The sequence below is a fragment of the Patiria miniata genome, unplaced genomic scaffold (assembly GCF_015706575.1).
Source record: "Patiria miniata isolate m_02_andy unplaced genomic scaffold, ASM1570657v1 HiC_scaffold_20, whole genome shotgun sequence".
NCBI classification, from domain to species: Eukaryota; Metazoa; Echinodermata; class Asteroidea; order Valvatida; family Asterinidae; genus Patiria; species Patiria miniata.
In genome coordinates this window covers 13826171-13843093 of record NW_024037059.1, presented here as the reverse complement: position 1 = coordinate 13843093, position 16923 = coordinate 13826171, and the positions used below count along the sequence as shown (strand labels likewise).

At 40.2% G+C, this 16923-nt stretch overlaps 1 pseudogene; it reads right to left on the bottom strand.

Annotated features, from left to right (window-relative positions):
- Window positions 1-6268: 6268 nt before the first annotated feature.
- On the bottom strand, window positions 6269-11470 carry LOC119727854 (annotated as a pseudogene).
- Between the last annotated feature and the right edge of the window lie 5453 nt (window positions 11471-16923).

The window sequence follows — 16923 nt, the reverse complement described above, 5'->3', positions numbered from 1 at the left end:
GCAATTGCAAAGTTTCAAATATATGTATTGATACAAATAACGAATAACGTAAGTTTGATTGGTGCATTTCGAATGATATGCTTTAGCATTATTGAACACCTCCTAATCACCAATACAAAAGTTAGGTGGATTTAAACCTTCCCCTTTTCTCCTCTTCTGACTGCGGTCCGCGGTGTTTTATTTCAGTTTAATTTCATAGCTATAAGAACCTGGTTTCAATTCAGTTTTCTTAAAACGTCGTTGTTGGAAGATGGAACTTTATTTCTTTCATCCCCCAACTACTTGAATTTGATTTGATTTAAAGGGAATGTACATCATTGGCTTTTGCTGTAATTTACAGAAATGAACTATTTGAGGGGTTAATATAATAGATCAAATATTGTTTAACTGACATGTTTGAAGTTTCGTGTTCGAAAATGCTTGAAAAACCAAGAAAAACAAAAATGTTTAAGTAGTCTGGTTCCCTGACTCCACTAAAGATAAAATGGATCAATTTATAGATGTCGGAAAATTGTAAGGTAAGGGAACCAGTCTAGCTGGCCTGCACCCGTTCATGAACATGTAACCAATAGCAAACAAAATGTGGACTGAAAAAATTGTAAATTTGGAGCAGTAGTTGAAAAATAGTTAGGTTTTTCCAACGGTGGTCGGCCGACCACCGTTGGAAATGTATACAAAAATACTATTTTTTTTTTATAATGACTTGACACCAGGTGCCATAATTTTACAGAATGCCTTAGACTGTCATTTACCAACATCCTAGTAAGGTATTTCGTAAAAACTTGGTAGTTTTATTTTTCGATGTTTGCAAATGTTGTTTATTCCCTTTAAATTAAGAGAAAAAATACAGGGACGATATTAATTATCCGGCATCAAGCATTAAAGTCCCAAAAAAATGAAGCCCAACATCGTGAACAAAATTAAAGACCATTACGTGCGACCCGACCTCCACGATCATTTGCCACACAAAACGTAAATCTCAGAATCTCAGAAAGTTGACTGGATATCGCCGCTGGGCATCATCACCCAGTTTGACTTCACGCTGGTGCCGTGCAAGCGTGAAAGTCTGGTAATACAAAGCAGGTTTTTGTGATTGACGATTAATCAAGAAAACTTGAATAGTGCCTTCTAATCTTAGCAGGAAAAATGCCGACCACAATGATCGTTCGGGTTTGAATTTATGCCGCTCAATCATCCTCCCTACTGTAACTTTGAAATTGTACAGATACCACTTTCTTAATCTTTCTAATAATTAATGATTTTGAAGTACTAGAAAAAAAAATTACAAACTATTTTAAATGTATTTACATGTTACTTACCAGTTATGTATCTGAAACATATGAAGTTGTTGATGCTCGTCGCCGTGAAAGTCTTGCGATGTTTCTTACACACCGTACCGAACTTGACGTTACCGTGCACGCTCGCTCGGTCATCAGGCGGGCAATCACCGTGGTGGATACGGCGGGCCAGTGCGTGGCCGCCGGCTTCGCGCAATGAACCGTCGCATGAGGGCGCTAAACACAACTTTTTCTGAAATCGGGTCACTTCAGAAACAAGGTTTTCAATGTTGCAGCACGAATACAATCATCGTTGTCGGGATCGGACATACAAGTTGGGTTGTATGGGTGAATTCAAGGACCACCTTTATTTTCAGTCAGACAATAGAGGGCGCCCTTCCAACGGCTAATGTGGGCTTTTTCTTGTGGGGACCGGCTATCGGTCCCCACATTCTCAAGCGGTCCCCACTTTATTGGTTTGTATTCCAACCTCGGTCCCCACATTCCACACAAGGTACCAGTCAGCGCGCAGCCCACTGAAAAGTGCTTCCGTTTGTTTTTTACGTATGCACGTTTCGATCAGCTATGCATACATAATGAGCTCGGAGGACTTTTTTTTAAAAGCTTGTAACGTAAAAAGTTTGGAGTATTATTCTTATTTTATTGGATTTACATGGCCAAAAGATATGAAGTTTTCATCGTAAAGAGAAATAATGTAGATTGTGGTTTATACACGTACATTACGTGAAATTTTACTGCAAAAACTGTTGCGTCTTGGTGGAAAATAAACTCTTAGAAATAGTCTTCAAACGTTGTCTCATATGTCTGCCGTAGAAATGAATTATATACGTATCGATAGAGAAAGTATTCCTTCAACACATGATCACGTATTTTACGCTTCAAATATTACGAAATAGTCAAGAGCAGTCAAAATGTTCACTCTCTGCTCTCCAAAGAGTAACGGAACACGAGTTTTAGCGTTCTTCTCCGTCTTCCACAAAGCGCAACGGTGGTTGGTCAACTGACGGTTCGACGTCATCCATCCGTGAATATCAGCCAATCACGTACTGCCATACAGCCCACAAGGCAATGGAATCAAGTCTGACTCCCTGACTCTATATAGGAACCAACGCAAAACTTGGCCACATGGAGCAACCACACGATTGTAAGAATGCGGATGGTGTTGTTTTTTTTCGGAGTTCGTTTGCCGACAGTTCGAGCAAATTCTCGCGTGATGAAAACACACAAATCATGACAGATTTTGCAGACAATAATAATAATTCTACAAAGCCAAAGGCCTTTTCACCGGGTGATTTTCTTAAGAAATCGATGCCCCCAAATTAATTTGGAAAAAAAATCGGAAAGAGTTCCATACATACACGGACAACACTTGACACCCTGTGCACAAACACTATGAGAATGCTTTGAAAAATTCTAAGTGTTTTCTAAGTAAAGGCTTCTATTTTCTCACTGATATCAATAAATTTGACTTTTAAGGACATGCCATTGCTTTTCATGGCTAGTTGTAGATCACCGTAGGTCAGAGTTGTAATGACTCGAGTCAATGACTCGACTCGAGTCCGACTCGAGTCACATTTTTTGGCGACTCGACTCGACTCGAGTCCCGACGGGTAAATGACTCGACTCGACTCGAGTCACTGCGAGCAAATGACTCGACTCGACTCGAGTCCCTCATCAGAATGACTCGACTCGACTCGAGGAAGGCTAATAAGACTCGAGTCCCAAAATAAAAGTAAAACTTACTTGCGAAAAATATTTGCAATGACTTACGCTGCGCCGTTCGCGTTGCCAGTTTTTGTTCACGTCACGTTAATGTTCGCGAATAATGTACGTTTATATACAGCGGCAGTCTGTTTCCTTCCTCCATAATGAAACAACAAACATACACCGTGTCGCGGACTCCCACCTTGTGGTTCTATAGCATGTAATGCTAAACCCGGAACCAGACTTAAAACGCATTTCTCAATCCGTGGTTTCATCATTGGTTTCGGGCGATTTTGAAGTTCTTGGTGGAACGCTGGCTAAATTCATGTCCCGATTTCACACAAAAAAATGGATACGGACGGGCCCACCTTTAAATAATCAGAAACAGTTCTGTATAATGCAATTAGGTTTTAACGTTGTCAGCGATCAGCGAACAACAAAATCTAGACCCGAAGCCAAACCAGTTATAAGACCGAAGTTTCACATCTTCTTATCTGTGACGTGAGCTAGCAATGGAAACAGTTGGTTGGGTACCATACAGCATACTTTATGTCTTTGGATTTCCGTAATAGACTGGTGCCTTGTATTCTTTCTCTCTTGTGTTTGTTGCTTTTTATTGTAATTTAGTGTTCAAATATTTGTGACTCGAATTGACTCGAGCTAAATACTTGACTCGACTCGACTCGACTCGACCACACTCTGTGACTCGACTCGACTCGACTCGACCTTGTTGACCTAATGACTCGACTCGACTCGAGTCACTTCTTTAAAATGACTCGACTCGACTCGAGTCACAAAAATCAGTGACTCGTTACAACTCTGCCGTAGGTAGAAATAAGTGTTGATCGTGTATGGAACTCTTCCCGGGATGGGATAAACTTTCATACTATATAACAAAAAAAAGAGTTCATTTTGTAATCTTATTTATTTACTCATTTCGATAAAGGAGTGAGGTTCTTCATATTAAAAATATCTGCATTTTCTAGTATCGACGCAACACTTAAAACATTCACTGAGTCTTTTTTCTTCTTTGGCAATACAACAATGTATTTTTTATTTCAACAGTTTACATTCAACTTCATGTTACTAGTACTGCTAGCACACTTTGTTACTGATAGAAACAAATTAAAACGAAAACAAACTCAACTAAATAAATTATAGCACCCGAGATTTTCTGTAAAAAACTCAACTGAGATATAAAAAATAATGCACTTTAAATGTCACCGCTAGTACATGTAAATATCACAATCTACACAACCAAAGAAACAAAAAAAAAGTTAAACATACAATGTACATGTGACAAGAACCCGTTATTGCATAGATGTACTCGTACGTTTTGGCAATCGTTGGTAAATACTACAGTACAATGTTCCCTGTCTGCATGGGGAACAGAACCATTGTTCATATATAAATAAATATTTGTTGAATACAGGAATGGTCAACATTTTACCCGTGTGTGTCGTCAGTTCCACTTGGTTAATGTAAAATAAAATGTATATGGTTTAAAATATATAGAAAGTAAAATATACAAAATAAAATATATTCAGGCAAAGAACAGATCTGGCAACTGATATAAGTTGAACAAAACAATGGAATGTAACTGAAATTAATGCATACAGATGTTGAGAGTATTGAGTACTTCTACAAATAAAACAATTACTACTTTGTGTTTTCTGTTATAAAATAAATTAAAACTGGGTAATGAAAACATCAAAACCATTTGATTTAAAAAGTAGAGATCCTCATTCTGTAAGGCAAGTTACTGACTCTAAATAATGTAAAAAACTTTATATTTAGTTAAAACGCCCATGTTCATGTATAAAACATTTAAAAAAAAGGTTTATATCTTTGTTTTTTCAAAAGGCACAATATGATGTATGCCAAAAGAAAAGCATCAGCTGCAATACAGGGTGATTAAAAAAAAAGGTTACCCGGTATTGAGATTAATGGTTGTTTCCCAAAATCATGATTTCTTTTGATTCAACATTAAACTGCGTATTAAAAATGTGCTCCTTAGCATCAATTTCAGTGAATCTTTCTTTACGATGTGTGGGAGAATATGCTCGTTTTAATACGCAGTTCAATGTTGAATAAAATAATCGTGATTTTGGGAAAAAATTATTAATCTCAATAACCTTCTTTTTGACTCGCCCTGTAAAATATTTATTAAAAAATGAAATCATAACATTCCCATGAAAGCATCTTCCTCAGTCTCATCAATGAGGGATGTGTTTTCCTCAAACTGCCTCTCATCTGCTATTGCATCATCACTTAAAATAAAACCAATATCAGCACTTCATGACTCAGATGAAGTCCATCAAAGGCAAACAAAGAGATAGACTGAAAGTCCTCTTCAAGATTAATAAATGTACAACCGTATTTCTTGCACAGCTTTGCAAGGTGTACATTCAAGGTGGAAGCCTTGTCATTTAGGTCATCAAAGTCCATGCGGGGCAAAACTCCATCCAACACAATTTTTGCAACTGGAAATGTTTCCTTCGCTAAACGAAGCAACTTTTCAAAGTTCTTCAAATCTCTGTGAAGAAAACTGTCACACAAATCGTTGGTGCCAATGTGAAGAACCACAACAGGTGGCTTCATTCCACTACCAGTGCGACTTTTGTGAAGTTCTTGCAGGGTCGCTATCATCCGGGGCACTGTACAACCCGGCTTTGTAAGCACATCGGCTCGAAACCACTCACTGTCAAGATATTTGGAAGATACCTCGTCAGTGAGTCCCCCAAGATGTTAACTCTGAAGAAGGGGAGGTCATCTTGACTGGTGGGCCTGTAGTGATGAAAATCAAAAGCAAACAAAATAAAATTAAACAAATGGATTTTGTTCATCCATCATGTACAAGTATGTTTATGTTGTGCCAAGGTAATTGCAAACAAACAAAAAATACAAAAAATAAAACTTCCCTTTCAATAATTATTGTTTCTCCACTCTAACGTAGCATTTCAGCTTATCACCACTATGAGTTCCATATATGATTAAAATAAATAATACAATATGTATGGTGGCCCTGAAGGGACATCGCATATCGCAAACGTGTGCGCATACGTATGCAATGTCGCGAAATTTATCGCAAATGTGTGCGCACACGTATGCAATGTCGTGAAACAATTCGCGAATATGTGCGCACACGTATGCGATGTCGCGAAATTTATCGCGAATATATGTGCACACATATGCGATGTCGTGAAATTAATCGCGATAAAAAACCACAGGGCAGGTGCTCCCAAGAAAAGGGAAAAGGGAGGGAGCTGAGGAATAAAATACAACTCTCTTCTATACTCGACTCTATAACGGATCACATCAGCCTGAAGTGCTTTAATATCGTAGGACTTACTTTGAATTTAAATCTTTTCTAAGACCTTTTTCAGCTTTCTTGGAGATATTTTTTTCTGCCTTCTTGGTTTGTAGGTAAACGTTTATGAATGCATTTGTTCAGGTTTTAATATAACACTTGGCAATAATTTCCATCAATTTCTTCGATGGATCACCACTTATTTTATCTGCTATTAAACCACACCAGTAAGTTGGAACCTTGAAATCAGAGGCTATTTTTGTAAAAAGTGACTCCTTAATGTCAACTCCTTGAAGACCGTCTAACTGTTCCTTTGTTGGAAATGAACGTGCTATAAATTCCATTGACCGAACAAAAAGATACACTTTATCTGAAACATTAAAAAGTCCACCTCTATTTTGCACATTGATCCATTCTCTGGTGTATTCAAGGAAGGTTTCAGCACATTTTACACTAGGAACTTGCCATGATGATAGGAATTTGCAATGCAGTTTTGCCGTAGGATTTATTTGTTTTTGATATTTTTTTAGAAGTGCAAATGGAATGTATCCAGCAACATATCGTAGAACTTTCTCTTCAACTGTATCTAAAGGTTCCTGTGTTTTATTACATGCTTGTTCTCTCCATCATGTTGGATAAGCACTGCCGGTCATGAATGCGCATGTGTAGTACCGAGGACGTTGCGCCCGAGGCACAGCTCAGCGCCCGGCCAAGCGCGCTAATTGGTGTTTAGATAAGGGTCGTAAAACAGAGCGATCGTGCCGCAGGGCAGTGTTGGCGATCATCCTTGTACTGTTGATGTCTTGGAGTTTGAACTCCTTGGGTCCTAGCTCTATGGTAGGACAGAACTGTGGACCCTCAGATCGTGGCATCGTTTACCTCGCTCACTGGACTTCGCGGAGTTGCGCGCAGCCAGGGCATAGAATCCCGGGACATACCGTTATTTCGTTTTACCGTTTTGGATTTCCTCAAAAACAAACACAGTAAATGCACCGTTGACCGTTTTTTCGTTTTACAGTTTTGTCAAACGATATTATGATAAATACGTTAATTCCGTTTTATCAGTTTGGAACAATTTAATACAGCATAATGATCAATGATTTTTGCTATAAATACAGTTTTACACAAACAATTTTCAAAAACAGCAAAACGGTCAGTAGGCCTATTGAATTTTAACTGTTATTTCTTTATTTCAGTAACAACATGGATCCTCATTTTACGTCCATGGTGACATCATGAGCCTATACAGTCCACGATTTTTTGTGATATTAAAGATCAAACTAAAATCGTCTTTAGAATAATACCAACCTTAAATATCCGTGCAAGATTGCGCACTGTAACATCTGCGTGGTGCAGGTTGATCCGCACCGAATCTGTGTAAAATATGCTGCTGAACATTATGGTTGTCAACGGTCAAATGACGGTAGTATTCTGGCAAGCCGGACTCCTTGTGACATGGTTACCCCACTCTCCTAAAGTCCCCACTGAAGTCCACCGGGTGGGATCGTTTCACGTGCAGCCGAAGAACTGTAGAGGACCCGAACGAGCGATCGCACAGCTCGCAAGGAAAATTGGCCGGAGGAGATGGGCTAGTATTGAGACTAAAACCGCATCTCGGGAAGTAGCGAAGTAATCGGTGAATTATTGTTCTATCTCAGGTACCACGGGTATCGGCTGGTCAAGGATTAGCTGTTCCGATGCCTCCCTAATCTGCCTGACCAGACCCTTGTGGCATGCCTTCCTCCTTTGCCCCTTGATAGATTCAACCGTACGACTGGTCAAGATATTATGGATGGCAATATTTAGTATCGGCCGGAAGTTGGGCTTCTATATTAGCTAAGATATGTAGCTCTTCCTCGCTCCACCGATCCTTGCGTGGTCCAAGATCCCTGGGAGGCTGGGCACCCTCCTTACTGAAGTCCACCGGGTGGGATCGTTTCACGTGCAGCCGAAGACCTGTAAAGGACCCGAACGAGCGATCGCACAGCTCGCAAGGAAAATTGGCCGGAGGAGATGGGCTAGTATTGAGACTAAAACCGCATCTCGGGAAGTGGCAAGCTACGTCGTTCATCGAAACGTACTTTTTATGGCACCGCTCACAGGCGTAGCTGATACCTACGTTATGGCTAACTAAATGTTTCTTAATAATGGGGTGACTAGTGAAAGTTTTATTACATGTACACCTATTGCAGACGAAAGTATTCGTGTCGTTGGGGCATGTAAGTGTCAGGGTATCTATGGTAACCAACGAAACCATGCCACGGGGAATGGGCTTGCAGGGTGCCCGAACTCTCTTCATCATATCCTTGTAAAAAATGAACAATTGATTTGCAATGGTTAAAAAACACGCAAACGCAAAGCAAGAATTAAACACGCAAATTACCACAAGGAGCACTGGGATACAAACGAAATCTACGCACAACACGAACGACGCACACCACGCACAACACACAAAATTAGGAGACGAGACGAACGCACAACACCGCACAACAGCACCTTTATGATAAAGTAACATCACAGTCGTGTACATGTACGTATGTGAAGTTTTTTGTTTTTTGGGATTTTTTTGAAAATTGAAAGCGGCAAAAAGCTATTTGAATATTCTGTATATTCGATACAGCCCTTTGCTCAAGATTTTTTGATACTTTCACAATACAGCCATACTTACACAGTATACACACGACTTGTATACTACATGCAGCCAATTTATATGTTACAATTCTACAGCACTATATTCTTGTACTGACCTTGGCAGGTTGGCAGGTTGTGCACTCCACACTCCTGCATCTCCTTGTCTCTGACATTCAATACTCGCCTGACCACCGGTCAACACAAAGCCTGACCGACATTCAAACTTGCAGACAGAGCCATAGTTGAACTGTGATGAACACGTCCTCCTCTGGCCAGTGAGGTAGGAGAGATCTGTACACTGGATCACTGCAATGACAAAGGTTCAAGAGTAAAGTTAACTACGGTGCGATAGCATGTGTAAGTTAGATAGATAGAAAGGCTTTGGTTTTTTTTTAAATTTCAGAGATCAAAACAAAGGAATTTCAAATTTCGAAAGGTAGGCCCTGTTCTTCAAAACCCTGAACTAAGGAAAAAAACCTTACAAAAAATTCCTGACAAATATTTTTTTGAAATCGGAACAAATCTGAAGAAACCTCACACCAGGTTTACATGCAGGACTGAAATATGACACTGAAGGGCCTACATGGACGGCCAATTTTTCTTTTCCATTTTCTCACACGGACCAGATACCTTGACGCAATCATCCAATACATTATACTTGTAATAACAGCACAAGCGGGCAAGGAACATGGCTCATTATTTACTGTGCTCCTCCCATTCTTAACCTTCTAATAAAAACCCTCCAAAAATGTTGCTTCATACTCGGAGCACTTTTCATTTTCAACTATCCCTGATCGCACTCTGCAGTGCTCAGTAATAGATGCATTTCTCCATTCCTTATGAAGTTGCTGGTTATCCTCTAACAGAATCCTCCTGTCCTTCAATCTAAAGAACTCCTCCAAGTTGCTATGAATCCTGACAAGAAACCCAACATGATGTGCAGTATAGGCAGGACAATATGCTTCATGTCCTGGATCAATGGCAAGATTTGTTGCCTTGCAATGGATCGATGATTGTGACCATTGGCAGTGGTGTTTTTACACCACTCGGAGGATCTTGTCTATTGTTAGCAAGATCCTGAACTATTTCCTCCAGTTCATGTCTGGGTTACCACTCAGGGGTGATCCACAGAACTTCCCCCCATCCCAAATTTTGGGAGAATGCATGAACCCACTCGGGGACAGACAGGAAAAAGCTGCATGCTGCTGCATATATGACCCATCACTTGGGAATTCGTGGTCACTTGCCAGTGCCTGCAGGAAAAACCCTTCATGTTCATGCTTGCATATAACCGGCACCTTTATTTGAAAGGTGTGCTGTACATGTAGCTATAGTCTTGCAATTCTGCATCACCTCTGTCATTCCTTTCCCCAAAATATTCTATTATAATTTAAATTGTGGGACAAGTAGAAGAAAATGTAATGGGAATGTTTCAGTTTGCTCCATGTAAATGTTGTGTACCAATCAGCAGTTATAGGTCCAACATTTGGGGGAGGGGTGTCACCTAAAGTGGAGGAGAACATTTCTGCTTTTATATAACTGAATAACTAAATGACAGTTGAAGAAACATAAAATCAGACAAGAAGTCCCTCTTAAAAAACAGGGGGGGGGGGGGGGGGGAAGGTTATCTACTCAAAATCCAATAGTAATTCACATACCCTGAAACCCTCTGTGCTCATTTGATGGATACTGTTCCCAAAGTTTAACAACTGCACAGGAAGGAAGTGCTACATGTTCACTGACATTTCTTCCTAGGAAACCCCAACACCATCTTGTCATCTGACAATACATTGTGTTCCTGGTGTCTGCTTCTTTAAGAAAAGTAGTCGCTGTACTACATGTACTTTGTAAACTTGCTCTTCCGAGATCAGACTGTTCCACACGTACTTTGCTTCAGTCTTTTAGCTTGCCTAGAAGTTCCTACGGCCTGACCAAAGTTGATCTCTTTTTTGGATTGGGATACATCCATAGCATCAACGCATTCAGGCTGTTGTAGTTGTAGTCCTTGAAGGTTTCTTCAGCCAGGATGATTGTTCTTGCCTTTATTTTGTTTACATAATTGTTCCTGACGTCTGCTTCAAAAAGAAAAAGTAGTCACTGTACTACTTTGCTCTTCTTCTTCACCAGTGAAGGCAGATAAGATGATGCAGCAGCATCATCAGTGTCCTTTTCTGTCACTTTAACTTCGCTTCTTGGAAATGGGCGGATTGTGAGAATTATGGAAGTCGACACCCGCGGGGCGATTTTCGCTCCCGTTCCCCGGCGAAGAAAGCCCGTCTCGTGATGGGCAATCATGAGTTCCGCCATTATCTGCAGATTGCTGTGTCGAGAGAGGGCGCCCTGGCGCCGGACCGCTGACTTGGCCTTCACGGGACAACGGGTCACGGAGCGCCCGTATTGCCCTTGCTTGATTGCGTGTTTGTCTCGGTGGTCCCGAAACTACAGCAGCGCTCTCCACGCTAACCGTCCCTGCGACATCCCCGCCGATCTCCCGTGCCTTCCGCTTTCGCCCATGGCCTCTCGGCATGTTAATGTCGTGGTTGATCCAACGTCGAATAATTTAGATTAAAAAACGGAATTTTTTATTCACTTTTTTCGAAGCTAGTGTAGCACGAATTTTTTAACAGTGTAATGCGGTGGTGAACCAGGAGAAAAAGTGAAAGTTTCCCGCGCGCGCTCAGCGTTCCCTTCTTTGATTGGTTAATTCCGCGCGTAACGGGCGCGGAAGGCTGTTGTTGGAATATCCATACTCACTCCCCCTGGACCCAAAGTGCGTTTACCGGGGACTAGCCCCGGGAAACTGTATTATGGTGTCTTGTAGTCTTCTGGGAAGCTGTAATCGCCGATATTGATGAACATTTGGCGGGTTTTATAACTGTCCATAAAATCAAATTGAAGAAACAATATCCTCAAAATTTGAAGCAGATTTTTGTTTATAACAACATTTTTGTAAACAATATCAACCAATTGGACTGAAGCTTGATTTTTTTTTACAAAAACAAATAGGGCCTACTTAAAGTTTACTGCGAAAGAACGTTATAAACTGGTCGATACGAACTATTGAATTATAATTTACAAAAGCACCAAAACAAAGACAATAGCATGAATATTTACATGAAGCGTTTAATTTGCCTTTGGTTTGGATTTGTTAAACTGTACAATCATGTTCCTTGGTACATTCCAGCTGGCTTCCCAAGTGGCCTCTTCTTCCAGGTCGCCCTCCCAGTGTACCAAATATTGTTTTCTTAGTAATTTCTTGATCATGTACAGGCATGCTTGTCTAGATGTTCCTACGGCCTGACCAAAGTTGATCTCTTTTTGGGATTGGGGTACATCCATAGCATCAATGCATTCAGGCTGTTGTAGTTGTAGTCCTTGAAGGTTTCGTCAGCCAGGATGATTGTTCTTGCCTTTATTTTGTTTACATAATTATTCCTGATGTCTCCTTCAAAAAGAAAAAGTAGTCACTGTACTACTTTGCTCTTCTTCTTCACCAGTGAAGGCTGATTAGATGACGCAGCAGCATCAGTGTCCTTTTCTGTCACTTTTACTTCGCTTCTTGGGGATGGGCGGATTGTGAGAATTATGGTAGTCGACACCCGCGGGGCGATTTTCGCTCCCGTTCCCCGGCGAAGAAAGCCCGTCTCGTGATGGGCGATCATGGTTCCGCCATGATCTGCAGATTGCTGTGTCGAGAGAGGGCGTCCTGGCGCCGGACCGCTGACTTGGCCTTAATGGGACAACAGGTCAAGGAGCGCCCGTATTGCCCTTGCTTGATTGCGGGTTTGTCTCGGTGGTCCCGAAACTCCATGTGGCGATCTCCTCATGGGGAATTTGTAAGAAATACATGTATGCCACAGTACTAAGTATTGCGTCTTCTCAAAACTTCTTTAACATGTTTACACGGAGATGTGTTTCGCCAATCCTTCAAGATAGAGGATTTAATGAATGGGCTTCCTTGTTTGAATGCATTTTCCACATGCCCCTGTACTGTGCTTTTCTACATTGTATTTGTAATACTGCAACAGCACATGCAGATGTGTGGCACTTGGTTTATCTTGCCTACCCTTTTTGGTCTTTCTGGAAACCTTTTTGCTATATTCTGCCATGTTCATGTAAACTTTACATTGCTACCGGTACATGCATTTTCTTCCATCTCCCAATCCTCCTAGCACAGCTGATTTCTTCTTCATCTTTTTCTCTCCATCCTGGAATTTTCATAACCCTTAAAGGTGTGTATAAAACTGACACAAGTCATAATACAATGAAAGAAGTGGGGCAATATGCCTGTTGTGTATTAATCATCATGTCTTGTTGCATTGTGAAGGGATGTTGTGTAGAGAACACTTATAGCACCTTTACAGCATAAGTATATGTACATGTATTTCCATCAGAAAATGGATTAAAAATTTAGACATTTTTGCGGAGTACAGCTAGAAGCACCTTAAATTTAGGAACAAAGGGACACAATGTATAGCTAGAAGCACCTTAAATTTAGGAACAAAAACGAGTACCGGTATTTGTTAAATTTTATGCTCACATAACGTTGTACCAGTATATGACTTTATTACCAAAACGCAACATACATGTACATGATCAGGTATGATGTATCTTGCAATGTGTTCTTGACAAAACTTGCCTTTTTGTTGTTAATTTATCAATCGATATAATTGCATGTAATATGATTTTTTTTGGTAGTACTTATGATTTTTTTGGAAGTACTAAAATAACATTTTTTTGGACAAAATGGCCTTCATTTAAGCCAAAGGTTTCAAGAATTTGTTTTCTTTGCAAATGTGTCAAGTTATGATAAGTAATACAAAAGTTTGCATGGTGGGAGTCCAAAGATGTCTTCAGCCATGAAGTCTGATTATCTTCAGCCATGAAGTCTGCACTTGTAAGGAAGGAAGGAAGGAAGGATGTAAAGTAGATGTTATTACCATGATTTATACTGGTATTTTTGTACGTATTTGTTTCTGAAACAATTTTTTTTTTTACAAAAGTAGAACCTTTAAAGAAACCATATTTTTCTTCAGTCTGTTTCTTACCAAAACAAACATTACAAGTAATAATTTTTGTGGTTACTGCTATACATGCTTCTTCAGCCAAACTGCCATGGAGGTGTGAAGATCATTTCTTCAGACGGAGAATTCCCATCAAGTTATGATTATACGTGAAATACATCTACATTTGTGTACACATTATGTATGATGATAATCAGAGCATTTCCTTCAGCTTATCAGAGATCGACTTTCAGTCTGTGTTGACTTCAAACTCTGTTCCTGGTTCCCTGCCTTGGATGAAATGAAGCACAGTGGCAAAGCATGGAACACTTCCATTTCAAATGCGAACTGGGAACTATGACAGCAAGTGGCTCCTACCGTAGCAATCAATAAGTGGTGCAAAAACAAGTTCATTCACTCCTTCGAGCAGTTCAGTATTACACTTCCCTACAGTGATTACTGCCGGAATGGAGCAGAGATGCGTGACAGTTCTCTCTGCACAGTTGTGTGCGATGGCCTACAACCTCTTCACTCGGAAGCATCCTGATGGTACATGGAGAGTTGGAGACTTCTGAAGTTCTTTACAAAAGCAACCATCCACCCACGTGAACATGTACATGTACATGTACAGTAGCAAATTAGGACCTGCATCAATCAAAGTAACATCTCTTCATGAGTGCACTGGTAACTGTTCTTCACAGTGATAGCTCTGCCAAGAGCTACTGCTACATGTATGACAGTTCGTCCTGATGAGCTCTTCCCGTACAGTAGTACCAGGACAACTGTATCGCAGCGTCATCTGTCCTCCCAGCATCAAGTGAAGACCTGGTTTGCCATCGTAACATTTCTTCATTAAGTAAACCATCGACATCTCCAACCAGAGTTCTGACAATTCTCCAAATCATCAACATCTCTGTGCCTGGAAGCAAATCCAGAGCTGTGTGTTCATCATGATGAGATCTTTCCCCCAGCTGCAAATTGAGACCTCAGACAATTTACAATGACACTTCTCTACATGGTCATCAGTAGCAAATGGAGAGCTATGGACATGTTCATCACAATGAGATCTTTCACCCTGCTGAAAATTGGAGAGTCCACCAATTTGTTTCAATGACATTCTGTCTATGCAGTCGCCAGTACATGTAGCAAATCCAGAGATATACCGGTAGGCAGTTCATCATGATGAGATATTTCACCCAACTGCAAATGGAGACCTCCGATAATTTGTTACCATGACATTTCTCTACACAGTCACCATAAGCAAATCCCGAGCTATGGACAGTTTATCACAATGAGATCTTTCACCCAGCTGCAAATGGAGACCTGTCACAATCTCCCTACCAAGTCACCAGTAGCAAATCCAGTTCCATGGCAGTTCAACACAATGTCTGTTCATCCAGCAGCAAAGAAACCAGTTACAAATTACATCGTTGTCATCTGTCCAGCCAGGAGCTGTTGAAACGGATAATCTGAGTACCATATCACAACCAAGTGACTGCACCCCTCTGCTCAAGAAGATGAACTCAAACTACCCAGCAAATGCTTGATACATGTTATGACATCATCTGGCTGCCCTTTAACAGATGAAGACCTGTGACAACTTGGCACTGCAAAACATCAACACTATGATGTACCTGTAGGGGTGACAGTTACTTCTCAATGACATTTCATTCACCCAACAGGCTAATTAATGGAAACCTTTGAAAGATGAATCAGGATGAAGTCTTTAGTGATCACTCTGTCATCGGTCCATCCAGAAGTGACAGCTGCATGTATTTCAATGACACCCATCCAGCTTATTAAATGAAGACTTGTAACAGTTCATCGAACTGACATCTACCAACTGAGTACCAACTGCATGGACAACTCTGAGAGTTCTCCCAGTTTTGCAGTAACCACAAAAATGAGCTTTTGGTTTGACTGATAAATATGACAAAAGTAAAATATGGTTTCTATAATGGCTAACAGAATTAGACAAGATGAGATTTGAAGGTTTGCATGGTGGAAAGATACTAAGACAAGATAAGTTTGCGATAGCACCATGTGAATAAATCTCTTTTGTGAGTATTTCTCCTGACGACGGGCAGAGCATACTGTTCGAAACATTGAGTCCCTCCGGTTCTTTTCGGAACCACACATACTCACAAAAAAGATGTATTCACATGGTGCTACCGCAAACTTATCTTGTCTTAGAATTAGTAAAACATATAAGTATAAGTAAAACAACTTTCAAAAATGGTTCGGGGGGGGGGGGGGGGGGTGCTAGGGTGGGATACCAAGTGCGATACCAAGTGGGGTTGGGTTGATTGAATATATGAAGAAAGTATTCACTGGCTCCCTGGAATGACCTCACATCAGGGTGTTAGTTGGGAGATAATTCCTAGCTGACGGAGACAGTGTGCACATACATTGTTCCTATCTAATTGCAAAAGAAGTTTATAAGAAGGGTACTGTTCTTGATGTGTTTTACAGATACTTTACATGCAAGCTTGGATAACTCAGAGTTAAGAAATTCCAAAGAGTCAATTTTAAATTTACAATCTCAGCCAGTTCCTTGACAATTTAAAAGTCTGACTGACTACAACATGAGTGCAACGATTTGTTGAAGTGTATACAAATTATAAACCATCTATGGCGCATCACAGAGTAAGTACATGTAAGCATTCATCTGAGAAATGAAAGTTGGTTGTTGCATACATGTACGTATGTAAGAGAGTTTAAACTGAATAATCTTGTATTAGTGAACCTTTTTTATTTCATGTACATGTACATGTGAATAGTGTAGTTGAAACCTATTTAACTTTTATTTTATAAAAAAAGTTTCATAGATGAATGGTTGATTCAGATCAAGTCTTAAGAAAATCTGTACAGTAGTGTATACTTAACATTTTTTTCATTGGTTGGCATTGTCAATTCCAAAAAGCTTTCAAGCATTGTAGAAAGTCACCCATTTTGTATCATTTTGGTTCTTCAAATT